General features: G+C 41.2%; 1 long non-coding RNA gene across 2 annotated transcripts in view; it reads right to left on the bottom strand.

Moving 5' to 3' along the window:
* LOC133512135 (uncharacterized) overlaps positions 1–27,482 on the bottom strand; it is a 145,758-nt gene that overhangs the window by 97,472 nt on the left and 20,804 nt on the right. For both annotated transcript variants that reach the window (XR_009798108.1, XR_009798107.1), the window contains exon 2: positions 19,975–20,114. This is a non-coding gene — a long non-coding RNA (uncharacterized LOC133512135). The remainder of the gene's footprint in view (positions 1–19,974; positions 20,115–27,482) is intronic.

The raw sequence follows: 27,482 nt of genomic DNA, 5'->3' as shown, positions 1-27,482 counted from the left end.
TACAACCATAATATGGCATTCAATGCACTTTATAAACAAACTTTTCAACAAAGTACGCTGTTCTTCTGAACAGTCTGTTGAAGGACCCATTTTTGTTCAACAGGTTCTGGATTCATCCTTAAATGAGGGTCACCTGATTCACATCCGTTTTTCTCAAAAATGATGACTTCGCTGATTTTTTTTTTTTTTTTTTAAATCACACCCCTTTTAACAAATTGCCTTAAGTGTGTGTATATCAAGAATGCTGGGTTTTGTTGGTTTTCTGAGAATCTGCTCCACTGACTGGGAACTCAACAAAAAATATACTGAAGACGTGGATTAATCTGGTTAGTCACACTGGACCGCTGTTATTTTGAACACTACTGTATGGCTGCTTACGACCTAAAAAAAGTGCTTCAATGTAACGGTCAATTGGACATATCGGATGACCCAATGCCCCTCTTAGGCCGTACCATCACGCTTCCATTGTATATGTTTTTTACAGTCCAGTAGACATTGCTGTTTATCATCTTGACAGCGCTTTTTCAGTCGAAGATAGACTTGGTTTGTCTTTCATTGCCCCTAGCAGGGATATCATGATCAGTGAATTGGGGGTGTGACAAAGCAAGACTGGGGGACAAGGCCCAGTGTCATCATATGTCTTGACATTCATAGTCCTCCAATACTTACAGGCGGACAGGTGGACACACAGCATCAGGATGGAAAGCCTCATTTCTTATTTTATCTGGAGCCTCAAATTCATTTTTGGGCTGTCAAAGAGGGTCTTTTATAGTCAATCATGTCCAGCTCAATATTTGTTTTACCCAGACAGTTGGAGTGCACATGGTAAATCTGCATCTTCCCTGCCTGATGGCAGTAGCAAAATGAATTTAGTAGTCTACAGAAACATTTTATTTTAACAGAGATACAACCAAACAGATTGGGAAATCCAACATAAAAAAAATGAGTCTAAACACTGGCAAAACAAGGAGTTCATTAAGGGCAAAAAGAGGAAGGTTTTAGACTCCCCAGGACAATCTCCAGATCGACACTACTGACCATTCATTTACCTGCTCAACGGGAAAAGTAATGCAGTTAAACAAAGAAAATGAACATGTCCAAAAGGCTGAAACAAATTCCTGAAAAAGCATCACAAAAGAAGAAGTAGAAGTTTGGGGACAAAATTGGGTTACAGGATTGATGCAGTTATTGCAGTGGTAGGTGGTCAGAACCTGCCAGGCCTTCTATGCTGGCCTTAATGCTCACAGAACCACAGACTGACACTGAAAATCCATCCATCCATCCATCCATCCATCCATCCATCCATCCATCCATCCATCCATCCATCCATCCATCCATCCATCCATCCATCCATCCATCCATCCATCCATCCATCCATCCATCCATCCATCCATCCATCCATCCATCCATCCATATCACTTGTTCTCGCATAGGTTGCAAATGTTCTTGAGCTCAGCTGACGTTGAGCAGGAGGCTTTGTAAACCCTAAACTGAACTATCGCAAGGCACATAGCACCCTGAGAAAACTCAGATGGATATGTGGAAAACGTGCAAATGTCACAAGGATGCCCGTATTTTAACCAACAACCTCAGCCATCCAATGTGAGAAAACCCAGAATTCAAAATACAAACTTGGTCTGAGTCAAGGCCAAAGTTCAAAGAAAGATCATTTCAAGGGAAACATAGGAGAATCTTGCTGTAACTTGTTTTTTTTTAAGGATTACTTGGATTTGATCTTAAAAACAGGTTTCATTTTGACAGTCAGTGCTTTAGAATTGCAAAGAAGCGCAATCGTGATATAGTTCTGTGTCCAATGTAGCCTATACAGGAGTGTTTAGTGTTTTGCAAATCACTGTGTATTGTTTTAGTGATATTGTGCTGAGAATGGTGTCGTTTAAAGATGATGTTTTGATTCTCTGTTGTAAAGTTTTGATAATTGTGTAATACCTGTGAGTTTAAAGTTTATGCACATGAAAAAAAATCAATGTGAGTGAACGCAGATCGTTTCATAAAAGCCCCCCCCCATTTTTCTTTTTCATGAGAGAAAGTAATTAGCATTTAATCATTATGTTTTTCAGCAGCTGCTCCCCGAGTTGCCTCACATTGGCTTCTTCACAACATCAACCAAAAGTGTGATCAATTTTGAGTTGCTGTGTTTATGTTGACATGTCCGTGCTTTAAGCTTAACCTGCTAAGTTTCACTGCTACCCGTGCTTACCATTATGGAACACAAGTGTGAAATGTCTTTTATTTGTCGAAAATATGTTAGCAATTTGTGTTAAACTAGGTGAAAAGTGCCTAAGGTCCTACTAATTCAACACGTGTGTTCAGGTCACTGAGCATTAGCTTTAGCTAACGGGGTTGTGTGTTTTCGCAAATGAGAAAAACTGTAGTAAGTTACTAACAAACTAATTCACATTCCCAGGTAAGTACAATTTAGTCTTGAAATGATCTAACATGCATGTTTTGGGAATGTGTGAAGAAACCAGAGTCCTTGGAATAGACATACATTCACAGAAACAACATACAAGCTACAAAGACGAAGGCCAGATGGTGGATTTGGATCACTAACCTCACAACTACATAAATGACAGTAACATGCTGTAACGTTGTAAAGAGTAGCAGTGCTTTAAAAAAAAATAGTAACAAGCTGGCAACAATGTAGTCTCTGTGTATTTAATTTACCTGTTTTAGTTTAACGGTTGAAAAGAGTGCTTTCTATGAAAGTCTATGCATTAGTACTGTAAGTATAAATAATTTCCACAATATGGGATTACAGTATAATCAGTGTAACATACAGTATTTCATGTAACAGAATATTACAAGTGCATATAATGTTACCAACCTTTGTCCTACAGCACTTTCTCATCTTGCCGAAAGATGATTTTACAGGAACAACATATTGACTATCTACTTTCCAAAATGTTTTGCTCTATTGATTTGAACATCCCGCCCGTCACAATCTCACAGTACAATCTTATCTGAGCAGACAAGGTGTCCAGATGACACAGGTTACAAGTATGTGGACCTACTTGAAGAAATTGCTGAAATATTCGGTCCATTCTTTAAAAATAAGATAGAATACCAACAGCGGCATTCTTGATGACTCACAGATCTGAGGACAGGCATTCAAACCACGGCCTCGCCAGTTTTTTCAGAGTTTGCGTGTTCACCCTGTCCTTGCGTGGGTTTTCTCAAGGTACTTTGGTTTCCTCACAAATCCTAAAAGCATGCACGATAGATTAATTGAAGACTCTAAATCACCTGTAGATGTAAATGATTGTTTGTTTGTACACGACCTGCGACTGGCTGGTGACCAGTTCAGTGCGCACGCGACCCTAGTGAGGAAAACCGGAAAGGAAGATGAAAGAATACAAACACTAACCACAACCAGATGTTTCACTTTATTTCCTCCTTCCTTTCCATTAACCTGGTATCATCCTATTTGTACCAAAATATAAATGATATTAGTCTATATCATTACTGCTATTGTCCCACAGTTAGCTTACATTAGGTAGCATAAGCTTCCTTTTTCTGGCATGAAATAAGACAAGTGAAAAGCTCCACTGCTAAAGCAAATCGCCGCCGAGCATTGCAAAAGTGCTGATGAACTTTGGCGGGTTGCTCCACTGCGTGCATGAAAATGGACTGGCTGTTTCTTTACCTTAAACTAGAGCGATTTTAAAAAGAGTAATTGTAATTGTTGTTTAAAACATGTTAAGACAAAAGGAGCCAAGAGAGGTGTGAAAGTGAAGCCAGGCTCTGCAGTGAGTTTACATGCCTAATCCTCAGGAGATGGAAGCGATGGCTTGGCGAATCATTAAAAGTTTTCTTTTCAGGCATCTGATTGTGGAGTATCAAAGACTTGGTCTGGTAAGCATCCAAAGTGAAAGAGATCAAATGTAAATAACATTTACCTCTCTATACTTGAATATTTAGTATTTTTCTGTGGGATTAACATCACAGTACACGGTTGGCAGAAATACGAAAAAGTGAATGAAACCTTTTTTTCTTTTTCTAATTGGATGTTCTCACTTTGAAGGAGACACTCTGGCTTTTGGGTCACAATTTAAAAGAGTTCATATGCATCAATAAAAGAACTGACATACTTTTTACTTTTGCAAGAGATAAAGACTTTAAGCACACAAAACATCCCCTTCTAACGCTCCATTAGAAATTACTCCGTTTTTGGGGCGTGATTCTGTCTCATGCAAATACAGTATTTACCTGCCCCACTACATGGGGCAAAGGGGCTTTCATTATGATGAGACACTGGGGTCGTGCTACAGTTGCTAATTTATCACGCGCTTTCACCCTCTTTGGCTTGTTAAATATGGTGATTTCACCAGCTCGAAATGGTTTCTGTTCTGCCAGGGTCAACATGTTTGAGGACATGTGCAAGGCATTTACAGTACAGGTCATGATTTCCAGGCTATGCAGGTGAAGTGGTCCCGACTGGATGAGATGAAGCGTCCACATTGTACTGGTGGTCAGTCAATTCCAGGGCACAAGGAGACAGCCATTCACACCTAATGGGAATTTTAGAGTCTTCAGTCAACTTAACGTGGATCCTTTTGGAATGTGGAAGGAAGCTAGAGTAACTGGAAAAAGATCATGTGACAAGGGAGCTCATGCAAATTCCTCCAAAAAAAAGCCCACATTTAAGATTTAAATCTGGAAAATGTAGCTCTGAGGCAGACGGACTAACCACACGTACCGCTGTGTGCGCTGTCTGTGCAAGGACAAGATTTCACTTTATTTTTTCCAGTTTTACTCCAAATTAGACTTTTAGTTCCTTCTCAAGACATTGCTGTAACATCCACTTCTTTTTTTCCTTTCGGCTTGTCCCGATTAGGGGTCGCCACAGCATGTCATCTTTTTCCATCTAAGCCTATCTCCTGCATCTTCCTCTCGAACACCCACACTCTTCATGTCAACCCTCACATCCATCAACATTTTCTTTGGTCTTCCTTTCTCTCTTTTGCCTGGCAGCTCCATCCTCAGCACCCTTCTCCCGACATACGCACTCTCTCGCCTCTGGACATGTCCAAACCATCAAAGTCTGGTCTCTCTAACCTTGTCTCCAAAACATCCAACTTTGGCTGTCCCTCTCATGAGCTCATTTCTAATCCTCTCCAACCTGGTCACTCCGAGCGAGAACCTCAACATCTTCATTTCTGCTAACTCACGTTCTGCTTCAGTGCCACAGTCTCTAATCCGTACATCATGGCCAGCCTAACCGCTAGCGGAGACTCTTCTGTCACATAGAACACCAGACACCTTCTGCCAACTGTTCCACCCCGCTTGGACCCATTTCTTCACTTCCTTACCACACACACCTTTGCTCTGTATTGTTGCCCCTATGTATTTGAAGTCAACCACCATTGTTATCTCTTCTCCCTGGAGCTTCACTCTTCCCTCACTGCCCCTCTCATTCATGCACGTTTTACTTCGGCTAATCTTCATTCGTTTCCTTTCCAGTGCATGCCTCTATTTTTCTAATTGTTCCTCCACCTGCTCCCTGCTTTTACTGCATATCACAATATAATTTGCGAACATCATAGTCCAAGGAGAATCCAGTCTCACCTCATCAGTCAGCCTATCCATTAGTACCGTAAACATGAAAGGGCTCAGAGCGGATCCCAAATGCAATCCCACCTCCACCTTCAATTCTTCTGACACAGGTACGGCACATCTCACCACTGTTCTTCCGCCGTCATACATGTCCTGTACTATGTACTAATTCATATTTTCTCCACCACACTGGACTTGCGCATGCAGTACCACAGTTCCTCTCTTGGTACTCTGTCATAGGCTTTCTCTAGGTCTACAAAGACACAATGTAGCTCGTTCTGACCTTCTCTGTACTTTTCCACAAGCATCCTTAAGACAAATAATGCATCTGTGGTACTTTCTAGGCATGAAACCATACTGTTGCTTGCATATACTTACTTCTGACCTGAGTCTAGTCTCCACTACTCTTTCCCATAACTTCCTTGTGTGGCTCATCATCTTTATTCCTCTCTAGTTTTCCAAAGTTGTTCTCTTCTTCTATCATTTATTATTGTTATTCGTACACCATGGCAACACAGTGGTCAACTGTTTAGCATGTGTGCCTAAGCGTTCTGAGAACCTGGTTTCAAACCTGGGCTCACCTGTGGGGGTTTGCATGTTTTCTCCAAGTACTCCGGTTTCCTTCCAAATCAAAAAAAAACTCAAAATTGCCAAAAGATATTAATGTAAGTGTAAATGGTAGCTTCTTTGTAAAGTATGTGCCCTGCAATTGGCTGGCAACTACTTCAGGTTGTACCCCGTTCTCATGCCCGAAGATAGCTGGGATAGACTACAGCACTCTTGCGAACCTTGTGAGGATAAGCAGCTCAGAAAATGGATTGGTGGATAATATCTTCCACGTTTTCACTTCATTTGAAGCAACATTTAAGAATGCACAAATTGCACCTGCCGCTTCATTTGTGTCACAACCATGCCAACACGTTTGTTCCAACTTCCTGAAACCAATTTGGACATGCTCAGTAAGAAGATGGGTCACTCCACTAGATGATATGATATGTATTGGTCACACAGTGGTGTGAATTAGTGTTAGTCCCACAGTTCTGAGGACCAGGTTCAAATCCGGGCTTGCCTGTGTGAGGTTGCATGTTCTTCTCTTCTCGTGCCTGCATGGGGTTTCTCTGGGCACTGTTAGTGTGACCAACATTGTCAGTAATAACCTGCCTATATTTGCAGTGTCAGAATCAGATTAACTGTTTTTTTACCATCTGAAGAACATATCTAGAGTGAAGGCTTGCATGTATCAAGCAGACCAGGAAAAGCCTTCTTCTGACTGGGCTCCACAAAAAGAGCATTAAACAGGTGCAGCTCATTCAGAATGCCACAGATCAGGTCATGACCAGAACAAAGAGGTCAGAGAACATTATTCCAATTCTAAAGCCTTTAAACTGGCTCCCAGTCAGTTTTAGAATAGATTTTAAAGTTTTGCTGCTGGGTATAAATCACTTAATGGTTTAGGTCCTGAATACATGAAAGAAATGCCAATGGAATACAAACCCAGTAGGGCTCTGAGATCGCCTGACTCAGGTCTAATAATGGAGTACAGAGTCCAAAGCAAACATGGTGAAGCAGCATCGAGCTATAATGCTGCAAATACAAAATTGGAATAAGTTGCCAACAGAGGTGACGTTGACCCCAAATTTTCAAATCCAGATGAAAAACTTATCTCATGCGTTTTAGAGCACTTCAACTTTTCAGTGATATTTTTTGGACTAAAAACTGTTTTAATTTTACTTTTTCAAATGTTTTATTTGATGTAATTGAATGCTTTTAATCATGTAAAGCACATTGAGTTAACTTGTGTATGAAATGCGGTATGTAAATAAAGATTTTTGGGATAGTTCACACCATGAGTTTGGACCATCTGGCAACATTTGTATTTCATCCATCCAGCCATCCAGAGACATTCAGAGCCGCTTATCCTCACAAGGGTGGCAGGAGTGCCGAAGCCTATCCTACCTATTATCGGGCAGGAGGCAGGGTACGCCCTAAACTGGTTGCCAGCCAATCGCAGGGCACGTGGAGACAGACAATAGTCGCAGTCACAACCAATTTTGAGTCTCCAATTCATGTATGTTTTTGGGATGTGGGAGGAAACCAAAGTGCCTGGAGAAAACGGGGAGAACATGCGAACTTCACACTGACGTGGTCCGGATTTCAACCCTTCAGAACTGTGAGGCCAACGATCTAACCGTTTGCTCCACCATGCTGCCCCTTTGTATTCCTTTAAATTGACATTATATCGATAGGGGGATGCTGATTATTTATAGATCATAAAATCCATCCTCCTTTCTTTTCTCCTCAGAGCTAATGAATTAACTGTGTTGTCTGAGGTACCTAAATGTCCCACATAGATGCCCAAAAAATCCTTTCCCACATTGAAACAAGCCCGCCAGCAATCTGGTTGGCTGACCAACCTTGACACCGTACATTTTTTCTTGAAAGGTCCGCCTTGAAAATGAATTTTTAATCATGTCTAATATTTATCATTAATTCTGCCCATGGCAAAACTATTTAGCTCGACTCTTGAGAAGAAACTGATGCCATTTCATTTAAGTTGTAAAAGTAGGTCAGTGTGTGTTATGGTGTTTGTCCTGCCAGCAGCGAAGGTTTTGCAGCCACTTACTGCACAACACTGCTATTGAATAGGACCAGTGCCAAATGGAGGGCCACACATTGGTTCGGTGCGGTGTCTATGACTACGAAAGATGAATATATAGTATCTTTATCTTCTTTAATCATTATCATTCTAACGTGTAAAATTACGTGTAAAAGTATCTCTCACACAGATCAAGTACAGCATATGCATTGTTCATGTATTAAATGTCTTGTTTCCCTTTCGGCTTGTCTGGTCAGGGGTCGCCACAGCGCGTAATTTTTTTTTTTCATGTATTGTTGATGTATTATACACGAGACATGAAATACGGAGAGCCATGCGAGCATTGCCTACAGTTGCCTCAGTTTATCCAAACAAGAGCTGAAAGATCTTATGGTACGCGTCTGTGCCCATTCCATCTTCTGCCTGCAGGACGATAACAGTTTTCTCTCTCTGAATTGTCAAAACCAAAATGTTATACAGTATATCTCTTCTCTTTCTGAGGACTGCTCGAGCGCACAAGTCAAGGCTGCAAAGACTAAGGAATCAGCTATTCAGTGGAGAGGTCACCCAGGAGGACCCTCCAGACTTTGGCTGGGCTACCAACAGAAGCAAACACATGCAAAGTGCCACCCACACACGCAGGACTTCTGACAACACAGGACAGCTTGTTGTAGGCAATGATGTGGGTGGAGGAGCGAGAGGTGTGAGGCAGCAATCAACACTTATTCTTGAATTATTGTTATAATTAGTTTGTATTCCTATTGCGGTGACTCACATCATTGAATAGAATTAAAAGAACTCGACAAATCATCCGTGGGACTGCTGACATACATTCTGTGACAATGAGATCCTCACAAGCCAACCATCATACCGCAAAAAATGGATTAACGTTGCTTTGTGTCATGCAATGAAATGGAATCAGGTTTTTCTAAATCTGAATCAGTAACTATATATATATATATATATATATATATATAAAGAGAGAGAGAGAAAGAGACACACTCACACACAGCGTCACCATTTTTCCCATTAAAAATATTTCCCAAGGTGCTGTTGACGTGCAAATTTCACCATATGTTGGGAACAACCCAAGTAATCCATACATACAAAAAAGTAAAGGAAAGCAAAGCAAAATGGTTTGTATAGTGCATTTCATATGCACGGTAACTCAATGTGCTTTGCATGATTAAAAGGATACAGAGATAAAACATTTAGAATGGAAGAAAATAAAAATGACAACAAAACATATATATTAAAAAAGAAATAAATGTACAATTAAAAACAGCATACTATGCAAGAAATATCATTAAAATTGGAAGCACTCTAAAAAGCACAACCTGAATTGAAAAACATTCACCCTTGGGGCTCACCTCACCTCTGTTGGCAATTTATTACTATTATTTGTGTGCAGCATAATAGCTAAATCCTGCTCCACCATGTTTGCTTTGGACTCTGCGCTCTGCCATTTGACCTCACTCTGTTGATCTCAGAGCTCGACTGGGTTTGTGTTCCTTAAACATGTATTCAGGACCTAGACCATTTAGTGATTTATAGACCAGTATCGGAACTTTAAAAATCTATTTTAATGCTGACTAGAAGACAGTATAAAGACTTTAGAATTGGAGTTATATGGTCTGATCTCTTTGTTCTGGTCAGAACCTGGATTGTGAATGAGACGCAGCTGTTTAATGCTCTTTTTGGGCAGTCCAATCAGAAGACCATTACAATCATCAAATCCACTTGGGAAAAAAGCATGAATGAGCTTTTCCTGGTCTGCTTGACATATACAAGCCTTCACTCTCAATATGTTCTTCAGATGGTAAAAGGCAATTTTTGTGATTGTTGACTGTTGAAAGTAAGGTCGGAATCTATCAGTGGATCAAAAAGTTCAGAAATTTAGGTGTGTGTCATGGTGTGAAATAACGCACTCAACACCCATGAACACGCCAACTGCTATGTATTTTCACAAATTACATAGTCCGAAAGCCTTTGTTAGCAACGGCAGCTTCAAAGAAGCCTCCTTTATGTAGAAACTAGATCTATTGTTCCGATGTGATTTTGGCCCAATCCTCCACGCAAGCAATCTTCAAATCTTGAAGGTTCTGTGGACTTCTTTTATATATGTATCCGTGTAAACTCTAGCCGTGTAATTCCGACAATGTAAGGTGGATTCCCCCTCCACCCAATAAAATATTTCCTTATTTTTATGTCTATTGTCGTTATCACTACTTGGTGAAATGTGTAACTGTATGTAACTGCCATATTTATTCTTGATTTATGGTGCACCGTGTTTTCTTTTTCTTTTTCTTTTTTTTTTTTTTTTTTTAAATGAAATCATTGCTTTAGATTTAGGTAGTGATGGAAATAGTGACCACCCGGTCAATTGTTCTACAAGAACATGCCTCACAGGGTGTTAACTGTAAGAGGAGGAAGCTCTATTAAAGCATAAGTATGGTGGGACACTTCCACCCAAGTAATATACTTTGGCAATATAAACATTACATCATTCTGAAAATCCTGTAATAAAATAAACTTGTTTGTATATTGAGCGAGAACTGTGTGTTCTTAACTCATTACTTAAAAAAAAAAAAAAAAAAAAGCAAATTCTTTTCAAGCTAATGGTCTTGGGGCCAAGTGAAGTCACAAGTCATTGCTGCTAAAGTCCAAGTCGAGTTGCAAGTCTTGTGAAATTCTGTCAAGACAGGTCTAAAGTCAACCAATTCATGACTCGAGTCCAAGTCATGTGACTCCAGCCCGCACCTTTTTCTGAGAACTAAACCCATAAAATAGAGTGAACGGCAACATCGTCAGGGACCCAGAAAGAAATATTTTTAATTACAGTATTTTGATTGACATGATTTGCCTTATGTTTCCGTTTGCTGTTGCCAGTGAAAATGTTTTTGCTGCGTGTGCATCTCAAAGTTGTAAAGTGTGTCGACTCGCAGGGACCTGACTGGCATTTAGGCTGAATATTCCCACAAGCTGATGTGTAATTAATTAGCCTGCTGTGCTCAGACGCAGCATCCTACCAGCCCTCTTCCACCCCTGCCTCACCCCCAATCTCATGAGCTAAAGTGGGGATAATTATTTCCACAGGGAACCTTTCATCCAGCCCACCACAAACTCACAAATTACCCCCACCCCGAATACACACGAGCACACACCTAAGCGCGCACACACACAGACTGACGCACGCCGCCTAACCGTTGCCGCCCTTTACACCTTTAAAACTGCTAACTGACACGGCGTGTTACAACAGCTTCCACCGCCCTCCTCCGTTCACATTAATTGTGTCCCCATCTGGGCACCGAGGAAAAACAGCTGACGTCTGACATTTTGCCTTCGGAACATCTAATACAGACATATTGGTCCAACTGAGAAACAGACACTTTAAAGGTCATTTTGGTCGGGATTTAACTAGTTCTTAGTTTAGCCTGGATGTCGTCTCTGGAGGAACGGAGCTCTTGGTAGACAGTGGGAGTGCTGCAGGGGCTCACCTTCCTCATTAACCTCATCATGTTCCCCCGTACACGTTGGCCAGGGAGTTGGCTCATTTTTTTTCCCCTCTCAAGGTGATGTCAGAGTATTGCTGACTAGAAATCCCAATTGCCTGAGAAAGTATTATCTCTGTACTCCAAGGAAAGGGTTCTGACCCGGGTTTGTTCAGGAGGACAGATTGAAGCAAATGAGCAGTGAGACTAGAGGAGAATAAAGGCCAAAGCTTTTTCTTCTCAAGATGACAGCTTTATACGTGAGCACCACAGGGAGTGAAGTACCGGTAATTTCACTTCTGGTTCTCAGGGCATTTCTGTTCCAGTGGCATTAGTGCCTTTGTTTCATTGGTGATTTGGAAGGGCTGGAAGTGAAGTTTGCCAATGACATTTGAATGGTGTTTTGCGTACACAATAACAATTAGGGGGGTGACTAACCCTCTGGTCAGTCGGTTCAGAATAATACTACGTCTCACTGTGGTCCAAGAGGTAAGAGGCTTTTGGCAAACATCTTTCAGTTAAACATAACAAAGCTAGCGCACACTATGACACACAAGCCAATCCAAACATTTTGTTAAGGTCACATGGTCCAACTTCCCAAACACACATTCGTCTTTTACACAAAGAACCTGAAACTGAGCCAGACCAGATAAGCTGCTGTTTACACGGAACAGTTCTACTACCGATACATTGTATAGCTTAAATTTCAATTGGCAGCTATCGTTATTTGAGATTTAAATAGTTATAGCACTGTATACTATAAAAACTATTAAAGTAGGTTAATATGAAAGAGCAAGCAATACAATACATGGTCGGTTTAAAAAGTTATTATTCTTTGGGTTTTTTTTTTTCTTCTTTTTTTTTTTTTAAATCAATGATGTTGGGAAAACTCTTATCCATGGACAACGTGGGACATTACGACCACCTACGGGACACGTGCAAACTAATATTGCTTGTTATATCCTGAAGGTCCTCATTTGGCCTTGTTTTTCACAGCATGTTGGAACAGCCAGATTGTGTTTCTACATCTCCTGCCTGAGATACTGTAGGAGACCCTTTGAGAGACTCATTAGAAACACTCTCTGTTACCAAGGTCATTTGACTGCTACTATCTTGTGACTATAATGTATGCTGCAGTGAGGTGCCCTGAGGCAATTCTACTATGTATTCTGGACGCTAAAGTGGGTGTGACAGAAAAGTTCAATTTTGTATCACTTGGCACACTGAAGGTCTTCTATAAATGGACTTGCAACATGCGTTCTGAACGAATCGTTTGTAAATCTAGTCAATCGACCGCTGTTATGTCAAATGAAAACGTGGTAGAGGTGCTGTTGTAAAGGGGTTTTCCCCATACCATTTCAGCTCAAGACACATCTCAGTCTCTAACATGAGCAAAATGTTTTGCCACAGCATCAACTTAAAAAACATTAGTTGACTGAAACTAACATACCAAAAGAACTGGTGTCCGATAACGACATCACTTGAATTTGGATAGTTTGGAATTCATTTGGGTTTGCTGATGACTAAACTTGAGTTTTCAATGGGCGGGACACAAAATCACCCCTCAGTTTTGTGCAAGGACGACGAGGCTCTGAATACTGAAAAGTGAGTTGGCAATGCTGAACACTGCTGTTTTGAAGGATTTAATTGCTACTAGCTGTCAATGGTGACTTTTTAAACCCTTTTTTTTCCCAGTTTTCTGATGAAGGTAGTAAACTTTAATTGAACTTCATTACCAAGTTCAAACATGGTCAGTTATATAAATGTCAACTATCCTGTTGACAACAACTGTATACGATCCATCCATCCATTATTTGAGATGCTTATCCTCACAAGGGTCGCGGGAGTGTTGTAACCAATCCCAGCTATCTTCAGGCAAAAGGCGGGGTACACTCTGAACTCGTTTCCAGTCAATTCCAGGGTACACAGAAACAAACTAACAATCATACCTAAGTGCAATTTAAAATCTTCAAATAATGCATGTTTTCGGGGAATGTCGGAGGAAACTTGAGTGCCCAGAGAGGTGGGGCTGGGATTTGTGCCCCAGTTCTCAGAACTGTTTGGCAGACACTCTAACCAGTTTTCCACTACTTTTCCCCTTTGCTTTTAAGTGCTTTTGATTATGGAAAGCAGGGCGGCACGGTGGGGCACTGCAGAGCCTCGGCCTCACAGTTCTGAGGACTGGGGTTCAAATCCTGGCCCCCCCTGTGTGAAGTTTGCATGTTCTCCTTGTGCCTGCGTGGCTTGACTCCAGGCACTCCACGTTCAGTCTCTTCCCATATCCCAAAGACATGCAATTAATTGGAGACGCTAAATTGCCACGAGGTGTGATTGTGAGGGAGACTGTGGTCTGTCTCCAATGTGGCCCGCGATTGCCTGGCAAACAGTTCAGGGTGTGCCCTGCCTCCGGCCTGTTGACAGCTGGGATTGGCTCCAGCACTCCCGTGACCCTCGTGAGGATTAGCGGCTCAGAAAATGGATGGATGTATTGATGGATGGATGGATAGATGGATGGAAAGCACATTGTGTACTTTATGTATGTTTGCTTCATTTAAAAGACGGGCAAGCAGAAAACATGCTTTAGAATTCTTGCAGTGCGTCTTTGTCCATGTTAAAAAAAAACCCCACAAACGTGTCATTTAAGACTATGCACAAACGTGAATTACTTCACTTGTCTCAAGCAGTTTACTAAGACTAAACACAGACACGCATGTCCAGACATGGCAAATAATGCCTTCCACATCCTTGAGGCCCATTTCCTGTTGAACTCTACATTACCTGCCAGGTCTGGCAGGCCTTGTTTTCACCTAGCCTCAATTTCAATTAAATCATACGTCGAGACAGAGAGGGCCACTTTTCCACCAATGTTTCAATTAGATAAAGTATGACATTTACAAGACTAACCTGCGGTGACAATAAGGCTTGTGGATTCCTGTTCCTATATTAAAAGACATCTTTAAATTCCACATCCCTGATGGTGTAGTGGTACATTCACTTGACTCTGGTCCAGGCATCATGAGTGTAGTTCCCACTCAATCATGGTGTGAATGTGAGTCTGAATGGTTGTCTATGTCTATATGTGCCCCGAGACCACTAGTTACTACTGCCGAGGTATTTTTCCAAGGTACCTGTGGCAGTACTGCCTGCGACTTACTGCAATTATAGTCTGCCTTTTGCCCAAAGTCATCTGGGGTAGGCCCCTGTCCCTTGCAACCCTGATAGGATAAGTGGTATAGAGAATGGAAGGATTGATAGATTTTCCAATTTTGTGGGAAAGACCCTTTGGTAAATATGATACTGCCACATGTTAGACCTCAGAGGATTAAGGAAATGATGACCACAGAATTGGCAATTTAACTTTTAGTAATGAAGGAACGCAAATATTTCTATTTTTTCAAGGCAGTAATCAAGGGTGCAAATAACATCTTTAGCCTGGTTCTCTAAGGACTACGTACTGTAAGGTCGTGTGGTGCTTTTTTAATTTTTATTTTTTCTATCCAGTGCACTGGATTAGCTGAAACAGTAACACAAAGCGATCTCTTGATCAGCTGATCTGGCGATATTCTCTAGGCAGCAATCCCCAACCTTTTTTTGCACCTCGGCATTCAGCATCTGGACCGCTCTGCGTGATTTACAGTCATGGGTTCTAGAATTGAATCTCATGAAATTTAGTGTTTTAATACTGCATAGTGAGTAATGAAATTTTTTTCAAAAACTCATACGTGACCCTGAATGGCATTAGGTGTAGAAAGAAAATGGATGAATGGATGGATTCAAAATTGCCATCACGGACAGTACATACAGTCTCAATACTTTCTTCCATTCCAATTACAAAACCCATGCATGACCTGGGTACAATGTGTTGTAATTATTATTGCTTATGACTACGACACAACAAAGGAACTACCATATAGCGAGTCTTAGGAAAGAGTCAGTCTCAATTAACGTCCAGATTCCCATTCCTACTCATTTGTTGACCGAAGTCATGCAGTTACCTTGAATCGAGTTACATTGGCGTAAACAGTCCAAATTGAAGGTTTAAAAAAAGACCAACCCCCTGTGAGATTTCCACAGGACACTGAAAGACTTGCGATTGTGTATTTATGTTTTTGGTTCTCTTATGTTCCCTTCCCCCAGTGGCATATGCATCTACAATTTAAAATTCTTGAGCGGCGGCCTTGTAAGAACACATCTCCAGAAGGCAAGATAAAAGTAGTGATTTTTTTTCACCCTCCCTCTATAATGGTAGCCTTTTTCATGCACTACATGTCATTACAGGGAGCTGCATCTAGTTATTTGTGTCTTGTGGCTGAATACATGTGCACAGAAGGAACTCATTTGTACGGGAGGCGTGTCGAGCCAAAACGAGCAACTGATTTCAGATCAGGGAGCTTCCAGGCATCTGAAGAGAATGTCACAGTAAGCTGCACTTGGTGGTGTACCGCAACATAGACAACAATATCTGGTGTCTGCTGTATAAAGGCGTAAAATGACACAGTGTAACTATTTCTATTTGGAGGGAAGCTGAGAATCTCCAGCCATTGGTGGATTTGACAAAAGCTGTCATTGCAGAAGTTTATGTATTGCTACATGTCTACTTTTGCCTCAAAAGGTTGTATTTTGTGGTGTCTGTGTGTGAGTGTGTATGTCTTTGTATGTGTCTGTGTGTGTGTTTAATTGTATACGTGCATTTGGTAGTACAGGTCACTGTCCTGAGAGCTCTACATAGTCCACAAATCTTCATTTACAATGGATTATTTTCATTTTTCTGTCGCTAATGTTATTCAAATGGCCAGTGAATCTCAAAATGCGGTACAGGTACCACTCGTGGTTTAAGACCTAATCACTGCCAAAGTACAGCTCACTTGCATTTAACATTTAAGTTAAAAACATTTACATTGAGCAGTCACTGATGGTGTAGTGGTCCACACACCTGCCTTTGTTGCGGGCAGCGTGGGATTGATTCCCGCTCAGTGATGGTGTCGATATCTGCCCTGCGACTGACTGGCGACCAGTTCAGGGTGTAGTCTGCCTTTCGCCCGAAGCTAGCTGGGATAAACGCCACCTTTCCCGCAACCCTTGTGAGAGGATAAGCGGCTTAGATAATGACATGACATGACATATACGCTGAATCTTTTAAGTGTATGTAATGTGTAATTTCTAACGCAAATTATGTTATCTAAATGAAAATATATGTTCAACTGTTCCAAAAAATGCATATCCTGTTCAACGTTTTTACCAAAAAAAACAAGTGTTTATGAATTAAAGTCTGTAAACTTTGACCTAGTTTCTCTTACCTGCAAAATGACTCATTTAGTGGGCGGACCACTGACGTCATAAAATCTGGGATGGACTGTTTTGGAATGACGATAAGATGGAAGACGGTGACGAAAAACCGATTCTTTTCAAGAATTCCTCAGTGACTGTAAGTTGAAACCAACCCGTAAAAATGGTGAAGACATGTGTGGTTCAGTTTTGTAGCAATTTCAATTATACTGGTCACAGTTTACATAGTTTTCCCAAAGACCCAAGAGTGAGCAAGGTTTGTGCAAATGAAGAGAGATAATTATTCCTAACCTGGTCAGCAGTCTGCTATATACAGTGAACATTTTACCCCGGACATTTTACTGGCGGACTCATGTCTGAGACGGTTTTTAAATGTAAAAAACTGTTAAAACCCGCAGCAGTTCCTACGATATAGCCAGTCCAGAGACCAGAACAGATCGCTGCTGCTCAAGGGAAAAAACGCGAACTTGGATCGGGCGCTGAACGTGGACACGCTTCGACAAGCTCACGCCCCCCACACAAAGTACCAAAAATGCGGAGAGCTTTTGTTAAAGGACAAATTGCGGAGGGTTTTTTTTTTCTCCTGAAAACGTTGAACACTGTTTACAAGGTTGAATGATAGAAGCTTTTGGTGCAATAATAAGCATTTTACACGCAAAGTAGTTGTCGCTAAATCACTAAATACACGGCGTTTGCATAATTTCAAAACAAGTCCGAAAACTTCGTATATACATTCAGGATATCGAAGCCTTTACTATTCATCAGTTTACGACTAACTAAACCAAACAAGAACTTCACAAACACCAGTCGACATTTCCATCATAAGGCATATCCTCCGCGATGGGTCTGACTGCTGTGTTGGCTTCTTCATCGCCAGCTACTTTGTCTGAATTTGAACGTGTGTGCTGTCTAGCGGGCTCAAATTGGTAACCTTTAACGCCATCATAAAGCTCGTATTCTTCACCGTCTTCATGGGAATAATGTTCATTGCTCAAATTATCGGAAAATTCATGGGCGTTCTTACAGTGTATTCCTACGGGATCCGTGTTGTTGTCACAACGTCCTACGTCACTCCCCCGATTGGCTTTTTCCGTAACGTTTCCGTCCTTTTCCGGCGGATACAGCAATGTGCGATCATTTGTTGCAGATAATCGAAAAATACAAATGTTTCCTTCATAACGGATTTAAGATTTGTATTCAGCATAAAAACTGTCTAATATTAGCAAAAAAGGTACATTGGGGTCTTGACATACACTTTAAGAAGTGCTTGTTTTAAAACATTTTGGAACTAATTTTTCTTTACCATTTTATGCATTATATTTTAATTCTTATTTTCCTTTCAGCTTGTCCCATGAGGGGTCGCCACAGCGTGTCATCTATTTCCATCTAAGCCTATCTCGTGCATCTTCCTCTCAAACACCCACAGTCCTCATGTCTTCCCTCACAGCATCCATCAACCTTTTCTTTGGTCTCCCTCTCACTCGTTTGCCTGGCAGCTCCATCCTCAGCACCCTTCCACCAAAATATTCACTCTCTCGCCTCTGGACATGACCAAACCATCGAAGTCTGCTCTCTCTCTAACCTTGTCTCCAAAACATCCAACTTTGGCTGTCCCTCTAATGAGCTAATTTATAATCCTGTCCAACCTGCTCACTCCCAGAGAGAACCACATCATCTTCATTTCTGCTTCCTGTTGTCTCTTCAGTGCCACTGTCTCTAATCTGTACATCATGACCAACCTCACCACTGTTTTATAAAATTTCCCCTTTATCCGAGCAGTGTGTTCACATCAGACAATCATTATTTTATTATAAATTATTATTTTACTGGATAGGCTGCAGCTCACCGTGACTCTATTGAGGATAAATCTTACATAAAAAAAGGATGACTAGACTAGATTATGTTTAGTGTTAGCGTTCAAAGTGCAAAGTGTTACAGTGGCATATTACATCTATTTTTTCGGAATAAAACTTACACCTAGTACATTTCTCTATTTTAATGTTTGTTATTACATTGGTATTGCAGAGCGAAGTACTTTTTTTAGATGGTACTTCATGCAAAAAAGTTTGAAGACCACTGCAAGTGACAATTTAACAATTTCATTTAAACTGTCCTTATTATCTGAACCTGTTTTTAATATTCCATACAGAGGTACCTTGACTTAGGAGTTCAATTCCACACCATAATTGTAAGTCAAGCACACGTATCTCAATTAAAATTTCCCCACTGAAATAAATAAAAATGCTATTAAAATCATTACTGTCTTCCCCAAACACCCCAATATTTTTGGAACATGATAGCTGGAATCAGCTCTGGTTAACCTTTGTGAGGATACATCGCTCGGAAAATGGATGGATAAATGTTTTTAACTAAGAAAGATAACTTGAAAAATATAAGCAAAGAACCCAATACAAGCAAATTAATGAGAATGTAAAGCAATAATAAGCTTTCATGAAGTGTAATCGAGGCAAAAGTCACCCTTACACAAATACGTTCAACTCTTGACTATCAATTTAATGACAATGCCAAAAAAGACTCCTGCCTGCAAATGGCTGAGTGATACAGTCTTTTCTAAGATACTGACACAACGGAATAAAAACGGAGACTCATATGCCAGACTAGTGACAGCCAATTGGAATGCGGAGGATGGGTCGACCACAGTCTCTCAGACTTGGGGATGGGAGGATAGGAAGTGAGTGGTTGGAACGATGCCAGTTTTTTCTTCTGAGAGCCTCTGAGGGTTTGGAGGCCTCAGCCACAATTTTCCACGAGTTCAAGTTAAAGATAGTCTATCGCCAGAAAACTGTGATACATTGTATTGTATGAAAGCAAACCTGAATCAACACAGTTGTTGTGGTTCATGACAAAGTACATCTCATCTCACACAAAGCTATCAATGAGACGCACATAAACAATCGACATACTGTAATGTGGAAGAAATCCTAGACCCCATTGAGATTCCATTTTTTTTTTTTTTAAGCCTGAAGTAATGTCAAAAAATACCCCCCTCGACAAACAAAGACTCACTTGTTTGTGGCACCAGAATAATGAAGGAATGCTTGCTGTACTTGGCAAATCCTGATTTCTGTCCTTGTTGGCTCAACATCTCTCTTGCCTCCTTTCCCGGAATAGATAGTGATGTGGGCTGCGACACCAGCGTATCCTGCCTGCACAGCAAGAATGTAAACAGACCCACATGTTATGTCTAAGCAACCAAGCCTGATTTCATAATCTGTGCTATTATATACAGCTCTATTTGAGTTCAACCAAGATGGCCTAGATTGAGTGGGAAAATGTTGCACAGTCAATTTTGTGTCTGACGTTTCGACTTAAAGATGATTAATGTCAAGTTGCACAGTGAATGGGCGGTTAGCACATCTGATCCAAAGTTCTGGGGTTAGGGGTTTGAATCCGGGTTTTGGTTGGCATTTGCATGTGCTAACTGTGCTTGTGTGGGTACACAAACATACATGTTAGGTACAGCAAAGGCTCTTATCCTAAGTTGTGAATGTAAGTGTTGACGTACTGGAGTGTTTGTTTCATTTGTGAACATTTCATTCAAAAGTTCAAACCTTTTTAGCGAATGTATTGAACTGAATCAGTTTATGAAATGATTTGGTCTTTGAGCTTGGCTGCCACCATGAGTGAGAAGGCGGCGAACTGGTGTAGCGTTCTGTCACTCACTTCTAAATCTTGACCAATGAGCAGCCAGCATATGGCATATGTTAGAGATTAGGAACCTAACCCAGATCTTTTTTTCTTCTGGAGCTTGTTTCCTCGTGCTCTTTAAAATGAGCAAAAAGATGGCTTTCTTTTGCGACATCTTCCATAAGAGGAGTCTACTTATGGAGTGGGAAAAAACCCGGTTGGCTGCTCCAGCAGCACTTCCAAATATGGGATGGGTTAATCCCCCTTGCACAGTGAGGATGTGGTGTGAAAATCCCTTAATACTGAGGTCACCGAAACAGATCTCTTTCAATGCTCTGGCTGCACCTAGAAATTCTGGCAGTGACCGGGACAGCCTTGGTGGAGTCCACCCGTCGCTAGAAAAGAATCTGACTTACTGCCAGATATGTGGTCCAAACTGTGACACCGGTGGAGCTCTTTTACCACCCCTGTGACCTCAAACCTGGAGTTCGGAGAGCCCTCATCAGATCCCCTAGTTTCTGCTTCCTTATGGGAGGGTGTGTCAATGGAAGAGAGGAGAACCTTTAAGTGATCGGCACACCGATTTACAACGTCCTGAGTTAAGGTCAGAAGCTCTCCATCCCCATGATACACAGTGTTGACAGTGCATTGGTTCGCACTCCTGAGATGTCATTGGTCGAACAAAATTTCCTCAAAGCTGCCTGGAAACCATTCTCCATGGTCTCACCAAACTTTTCCCACACCCGGGTTTTTTCCTCAGGGATCACAAAAGCCATTTTTTGCTGGAATTGTTTAGCTGTGAGGTTGCTCTCTTTCTTTGTGGTCTTCCAGCTGAATGAGCAAGGCCTGCAGGAGTCATACCTCCTACGTCATACGACCATCACATTTCCATCGTTTACACTGTATATATTCTGCACACTCACATTGACAGGGTCTGACTCATGGCGATTTTGATGTAACGATTTTAATTTGGGAATGACCGATCACATTTTCCCCAATCTGATACTTTGACAATGCATGACAAAAGATCCCAATTTTTGTTTCATATATACCCATCCATCCATTTTCTTAGCCGCATATCCTCACAAGGGCCGTGGGAGTGCTGGAGCCTATCTCACCTATCAACAGCCAGTTGGCAGGGGACACCCTTAACTGGTTTCCAGCCAATCGCAGTGGGAGAAAACCGGAGTGCCTGGACAAACCCAGCAAGGCACGGGGAGAACCTACAAACTCCACACAGGGAGGGCTGGAATTTAACCCAGGTCCTCTGAACTCTGAGGCCAGTGCTTTCCAGCTGCACCAACGCAGCTGGGGCAGGAGGCGGGGTACACCCTGGACTGGTTGCCAGCCAATCGCAGGGCACGTAGAGACAAACAACCAATCACACACACAATCACACCTAAGGGCAACATAGAGTGTCCAATTAATGCATAAGGGAAGAAACTGGAATACTAGGAGAAAACCCATGCAGCCACAGAAGAAAATTCAAACTCCACAAAGGTGGGGCCAGGATTTGAACCGTCTTCAGAAATGTGATGCCAATGCCACCAATTTCAGCACTTACTGAGATATTTTTCAGAGCAAAGTCTCAATAGTCCTTTCTTGATTCTCATCCTTGATCTCTTTTCTTCTCAAGGTAATTATTAGTGCAGTCGGAGTATTGTGATTCATTAGTGAAGCTTTCATCTCGGGCTCTCTGCAGTGCCCAAACCCATGCCAGCCTCACCATTTTAATTAGCTCTTGCTGCATTGGCTCACGTTGAGGCCCCTCAAGAAGTAAGAACGTGATCCGAAGGGAAGGGAAAGGGGAATAGGCAGCATGGCAATTCTCAAAGTCTTTGAGAGATCACTCATATTACACAAATTCAAACAGACTTTCAACAAAATATCATTTTGTGGGTATCTGCCAAACTGTGCGGATGGTGACTGATAATGAAGGACAAGGGGTAAATGTGCCAAGTAGACTGGCTAATCTGTCTTCTTTCAGCAGTTATCTGATTGTGATTGGCAAGTTTGACCTCATCATGTGATATTCTCAGCACATTTAATTCGATTTAATTCTATTCATCCATTCATTTACAACATAGATGATTGGTCTTTAGTCAAATGTGGGGCATATATGCGCAAGCAATCATTCATACTCAAATTCACACCTGAGTGCAAATTTAGCCTTCGATGAACCCAATTAGTAACGAGTAAAGTAAAGAACAGACACAGGGAATAGACACACCACCACGATGTGACTATGTAAACGACAACAATGACCCGATACAGACAGCAGCAGTCCAGCAGTACGTGGGGCGAGATGAAGGGTGACCTGTAACCCCGCCTCGCGTTGTGCATTGTGGCAGAATCTCCCTTGAACTGGACCACTGCGTAAAACAAAAATAATAATAGTAATTTTTAAAAGTGACAGTTGATGACTTCCACCTTCACACTGAGCAATTTGATGTATGGATGACCTTTATAGGCTTCACACACATGCATTCTGGTGACAGACCGCAAGATTCGCTATCTTACCGAAAGGTATGAAATTATAAATATGACTAAGCATTGTTAGAAATCACTATATATATATATATATATATATATATATATATATATATATATATATATATATACATACATTATATAGTGCTGGCAGTATGACTTGGCGGCAGCGTACCGGCCAACTTTGTTTTGTTATTTTAGAAACCAGAAATGTATTTTGGCTTTTGTGAAAGCTGATGTGCATTTTGATTGGCTGTAATCTGCAACGTTGCTGCATCGAACAAAACCATTGGAATCTTGAAAAGTGCTTGCCGATCCCCATGCACTGCATGGGAGTTCAGTCGGGTTGGGCTGCATCACTCGGTGTGCACCAGGTTTAAGAGACCCATCCACCCCCACAACAGGCTGACTTCATGGAAAGAAACGTGCTATAAAAATATGGTTATAATTATCTATCCTTGGGGTATTTTAATGAAAACATGCCACAGAAATATTAACTTTTTTTTAAAAGCTAGCATATCCCCATTTATATGTTGCGAACAGCATTGTTTATAATTATGAACCACACTTTTTGGGTCAATATTGCGAAACTGCAACGTAAACCTGTCACATTTTTTCTTTTCTTTTTTTTTTTTTTAATTCAATGAAGACAAAGATTCCCTCAAACCAAACTAAAGTGCCAGCTACAAAGAATTTGTGAAGAAGTGACTACTTTGCTTGATGAAATTAATTCCCGTTAAGTCACACAGTAATGAACTGAAGCCTGGGATGTGATCAGCAATTATCAGTGGTCCTCTTTCAGCATTTTGTATATTGTATAGAACCCAAAGATTTCTTGCTATTGGAACACGGTCCTTTACCAACATTGATTTCACAAGACGGTGAGGAAAGATTTGGCGATTAAACTATTGTTTTAAAGAGTGACTCAATGTGTCTGACTTGGCTGCCTGTTATATGGCTGTGAGTATAATCTTTGGCTTCGTCTTTCAGAGACCACAATTGTAAGAAACAAGCAGAGCCATTATGAGACTACATCAACATGTTGTTTTCATTTCCTGATCTGACAAAAACAGTTGTTACTGGAGTACAGATGGCAAATGTTGAATCTGATTGCTCTCGAACCGACTAAAGGTTCTTCAGCCTCAGGCTCATGTGCTTTTCATGAATCCGTGATGCGGTGCTGACTCGGGAGAGATGTTCACAGATTTTGGATGACTTGCACTCATACACATACACATTTTTTTTTTTTTTGCAGATAACTGAGGAAATCTGCTGGCAGGGTACATGCTGTCATACCCGAAACCCTAAAATATAAGTCTTATGTCTGAGAAAACTTGAAACAAATACCGCACATTCCTATCTTGCTTGATTCAATAGAAAGAAACATACAAAGTGTTTGTTAAAGGGAATGGAAGGACCGCATTGCAGCTTTTTGCTCAATACGAATCTTAAATCCGTTATGAAGGAAACATTTTTATTTTTCAATTATCCGCAACAAATGATCACACATTGCTGTATCCGCCGGAAAAGGAGGGAAACGTGGTGGAGAAAGCCGATTAGGGGCGTGACGTAGCACGTTGTGACGAAAACATGGATCCCGTAGGAATATACTTTAAGAACACCGATGAATTTTCCGATAATTTGAGCGATGAACATAATTCTGAAGGGTCCCACAAAGACGGGAAGAATACGAGCTTTATGAAGGCGTTTAAGGTTAACAACTAGAGCCAGTTACAGTACACGCGTTCGAATTCAGATGAAGTATCTGGCGATGAAGATGCCGACACAGCAGTCAGACCCATCGTGGAGGATATGCCTCGTGTTGGAAATATCGACTGGTAAGCGTTTGTGAAGTTCTTGTTTGGTTTAGTTAGTTATAAACTGATAAATAGTGAAGGCTTCAGTCTTATTTTGAAATTAAGCAAACGGCGTGTATTTAATGATTTGGTATGCGAACTCCACGACAACTACTTTGCGTGTAAAATGCTTATTACTGCACCAAAACACACGGAAGCCGATAACGTAGTCTAAGTAGGTATATTTTCACAAATAAGGAATAATAAAATAATAATAATAATACAAAAGGGTGAGGATTGGTTTTAGTTGTTACAATTGCTGAGGATGGAGCTGTCAGGCAAAAGAGCGAAAAGGAAGACCAAAGAAAAGGTTGATGGATGTTGTGAGGGAGGACATGAGGGCAGCGGGTATTAGAGAGGAAGATGCACGAGATAGGCTTAGATGGAAAAAGATGACACGCTGTGGCAACCCCTAACGCGACAAAGCGAAAGGAAAAGAAGAATGTTTTAGCTTATAATCACCGAGGAATTCTTCAAACGAATGGGTTTTTCTTTGGCGTGTATACAAAAGACTCCCAGCTTATTGTCGTTCCAAAACAGCCCATCCAAGAATTTGTGACGTTAAAGGTCCACACACGAAATGAGTCATTTTGCAGGTAAGAGAAACGAGGTCAAAGTTTGCAGACTTTAATTCATAAACATTTGTATTTTTTGGTAAAACATTGAACAGGATATGCATTTTATAGAACAGTTGAACATATATTTTCATCTAGACAAGATAATATGCATTACAAATGAGACATTCCCTACACTTTAAATATTGAGATCGCCACATAATGTCTGTGATTGGCTGGCGACCAGTCTGGGGTGTACCCACCTGTCCATGACCCAATGTCAGCTGGGATAGGCTCCTGCTCGACCACAACCACCTTTCTATGTTATCTAGACAAGGTTTTATGTATAGACACTATCCAATGGGGGAAAAAAAAACATGAATTGTTAATTAATTATGTATATACTGTCTGTAGGCTGTCTCAGCTGACTTTCCATAAGCATTACGGCACATCGCGTACATTGACCGTCTCTGATAATTAATGAACAAAACTGTTCATGCGTGAATGATGAATTAATGTACCTTCACTGGCTGCCACAAATCGGTCGTTAAACGTGTACTTGCACTACAGACGACAGCTTCTATACACAAGAACAAACTAAAACTTTACGACAACTTCAAAAATTGATGTCAGCAAAGGCAGCCCGGTGGGAAGTGGATGACTGGTTCGCACGTCTGCCTCACATTTATGAGGACCCATGTTTAAATGATCCCAAAAAAAATACATGGTAGATTAGTTGAAGACTCTAAATGGCCCAGAGGTGTGACTGTAAGTGTGAATGGTTGTTTGTTTATTTATACCCTGCGATTTGTTGGGGGCCAATATTAGGGCGTACCACCCCTTCTCGCCAAGAAGCACCTGGCATCGGCTCCAGGTTGCTCACAACCCTAGTGAGGAGAAGCGGTAAGGAAAATGGATGGGTGAAGTGCCAAGGAAAGTGTCAAGCATAAATAAAACTGTCGGGGAAAAAAAATAATTGTACCCATATGTATGCAACTTCAACATCCATTTCAAGATATGTTTATCAGTGTAGGCTCACAACAGGATCTCATCAGGATTCCAGACAACATAGCTGGAAAGGGAGCCCTTACACCAATCGACAACATGTTCCTGCAGACGGCTATTAAAGACCTCATCCCTACGTTAGACGTTGCTTCCATCTGCCAGCTGCTTCATCAAAGCTGACAAAGTCAGCAAACCAGAAGAAAATCAACACAGCACATCAAATTGACATATTTGTAGCAGTTTGCTGGCCTTATTTATACTGTCTGCGTAACATGGTGTTGGCCATTTCCAACATATTATCTAGAGCAGGGCTAAGCAACTTTTGGAGGCTGAGGGCTACTTCGTGAGCACCAATCATATGAAGGGCTACGTGACCTGTTTGCGGCAAATTACAGACTTAGTTCATGACACGTATACAAAATATTTTTGTTTTAATTTATTGTAGTAAATGACATTACAGGTATTTTAAAATTTTAATTCACGTAAGCAAGCCAGATTCAGAATTTAAAGCACGAATATTAGTAACAATTTGTGGCCCATTGTATTGTTAGAACATACCTCGCGGGTGCCTTATATGGTCCTCGTGGGCTACCATTCGCCCGTGGGCACCACGTTGGGGACCCCTGAGCTTGAAAGCATATTCTTGAAAAATATTGTTCCCGCTCCCGCTTGAGTGAGTTTGCTCGTTCTTCCCGTTCCTGCATGGTTTTTGTCTGGCCACTCCGGTTTCCTCCCAGATTCCAAAAACCTGCATTCATTGGAGTCTCTAAATTGCCCTTTGGTGTGATTGTGAGTGCGACTGTTGTCTGTCTCCATGCGCCTCGCGATTGTCTGGCAACCAGTTCAGGGTGTACCCCGCTTCCTGCCCATTGATAGCCAGGATAGGCTCCAGCACTACCGCAACCCTCATGAGGATATGCGGCTCGGAAAATGAATGAATGATTGCAGTTATTGTTCACCACGCCATTCAATAATTATGTGA

Source organism: Syngnathoides biaculeatus, chromosome 2 (assembly GCF_019802595.1).
Source record: "Syngnathoides biaculeatus isolate LvHL_M chromosome 2, ASM1980259v1, whole genome shotgun sequence".
NCBI lineage: Eukaryota > Metazoa > Chordata > Actinopteri > Syngnathiformes > Syngnathidae > Syngnathoides > Syngnathoides biaculeatus.
The sequence above is the reverse complement of the archived record's forward strand: the minus strand, read 5'-3'. Positions and strand labels throughout refer to the sequence as shown.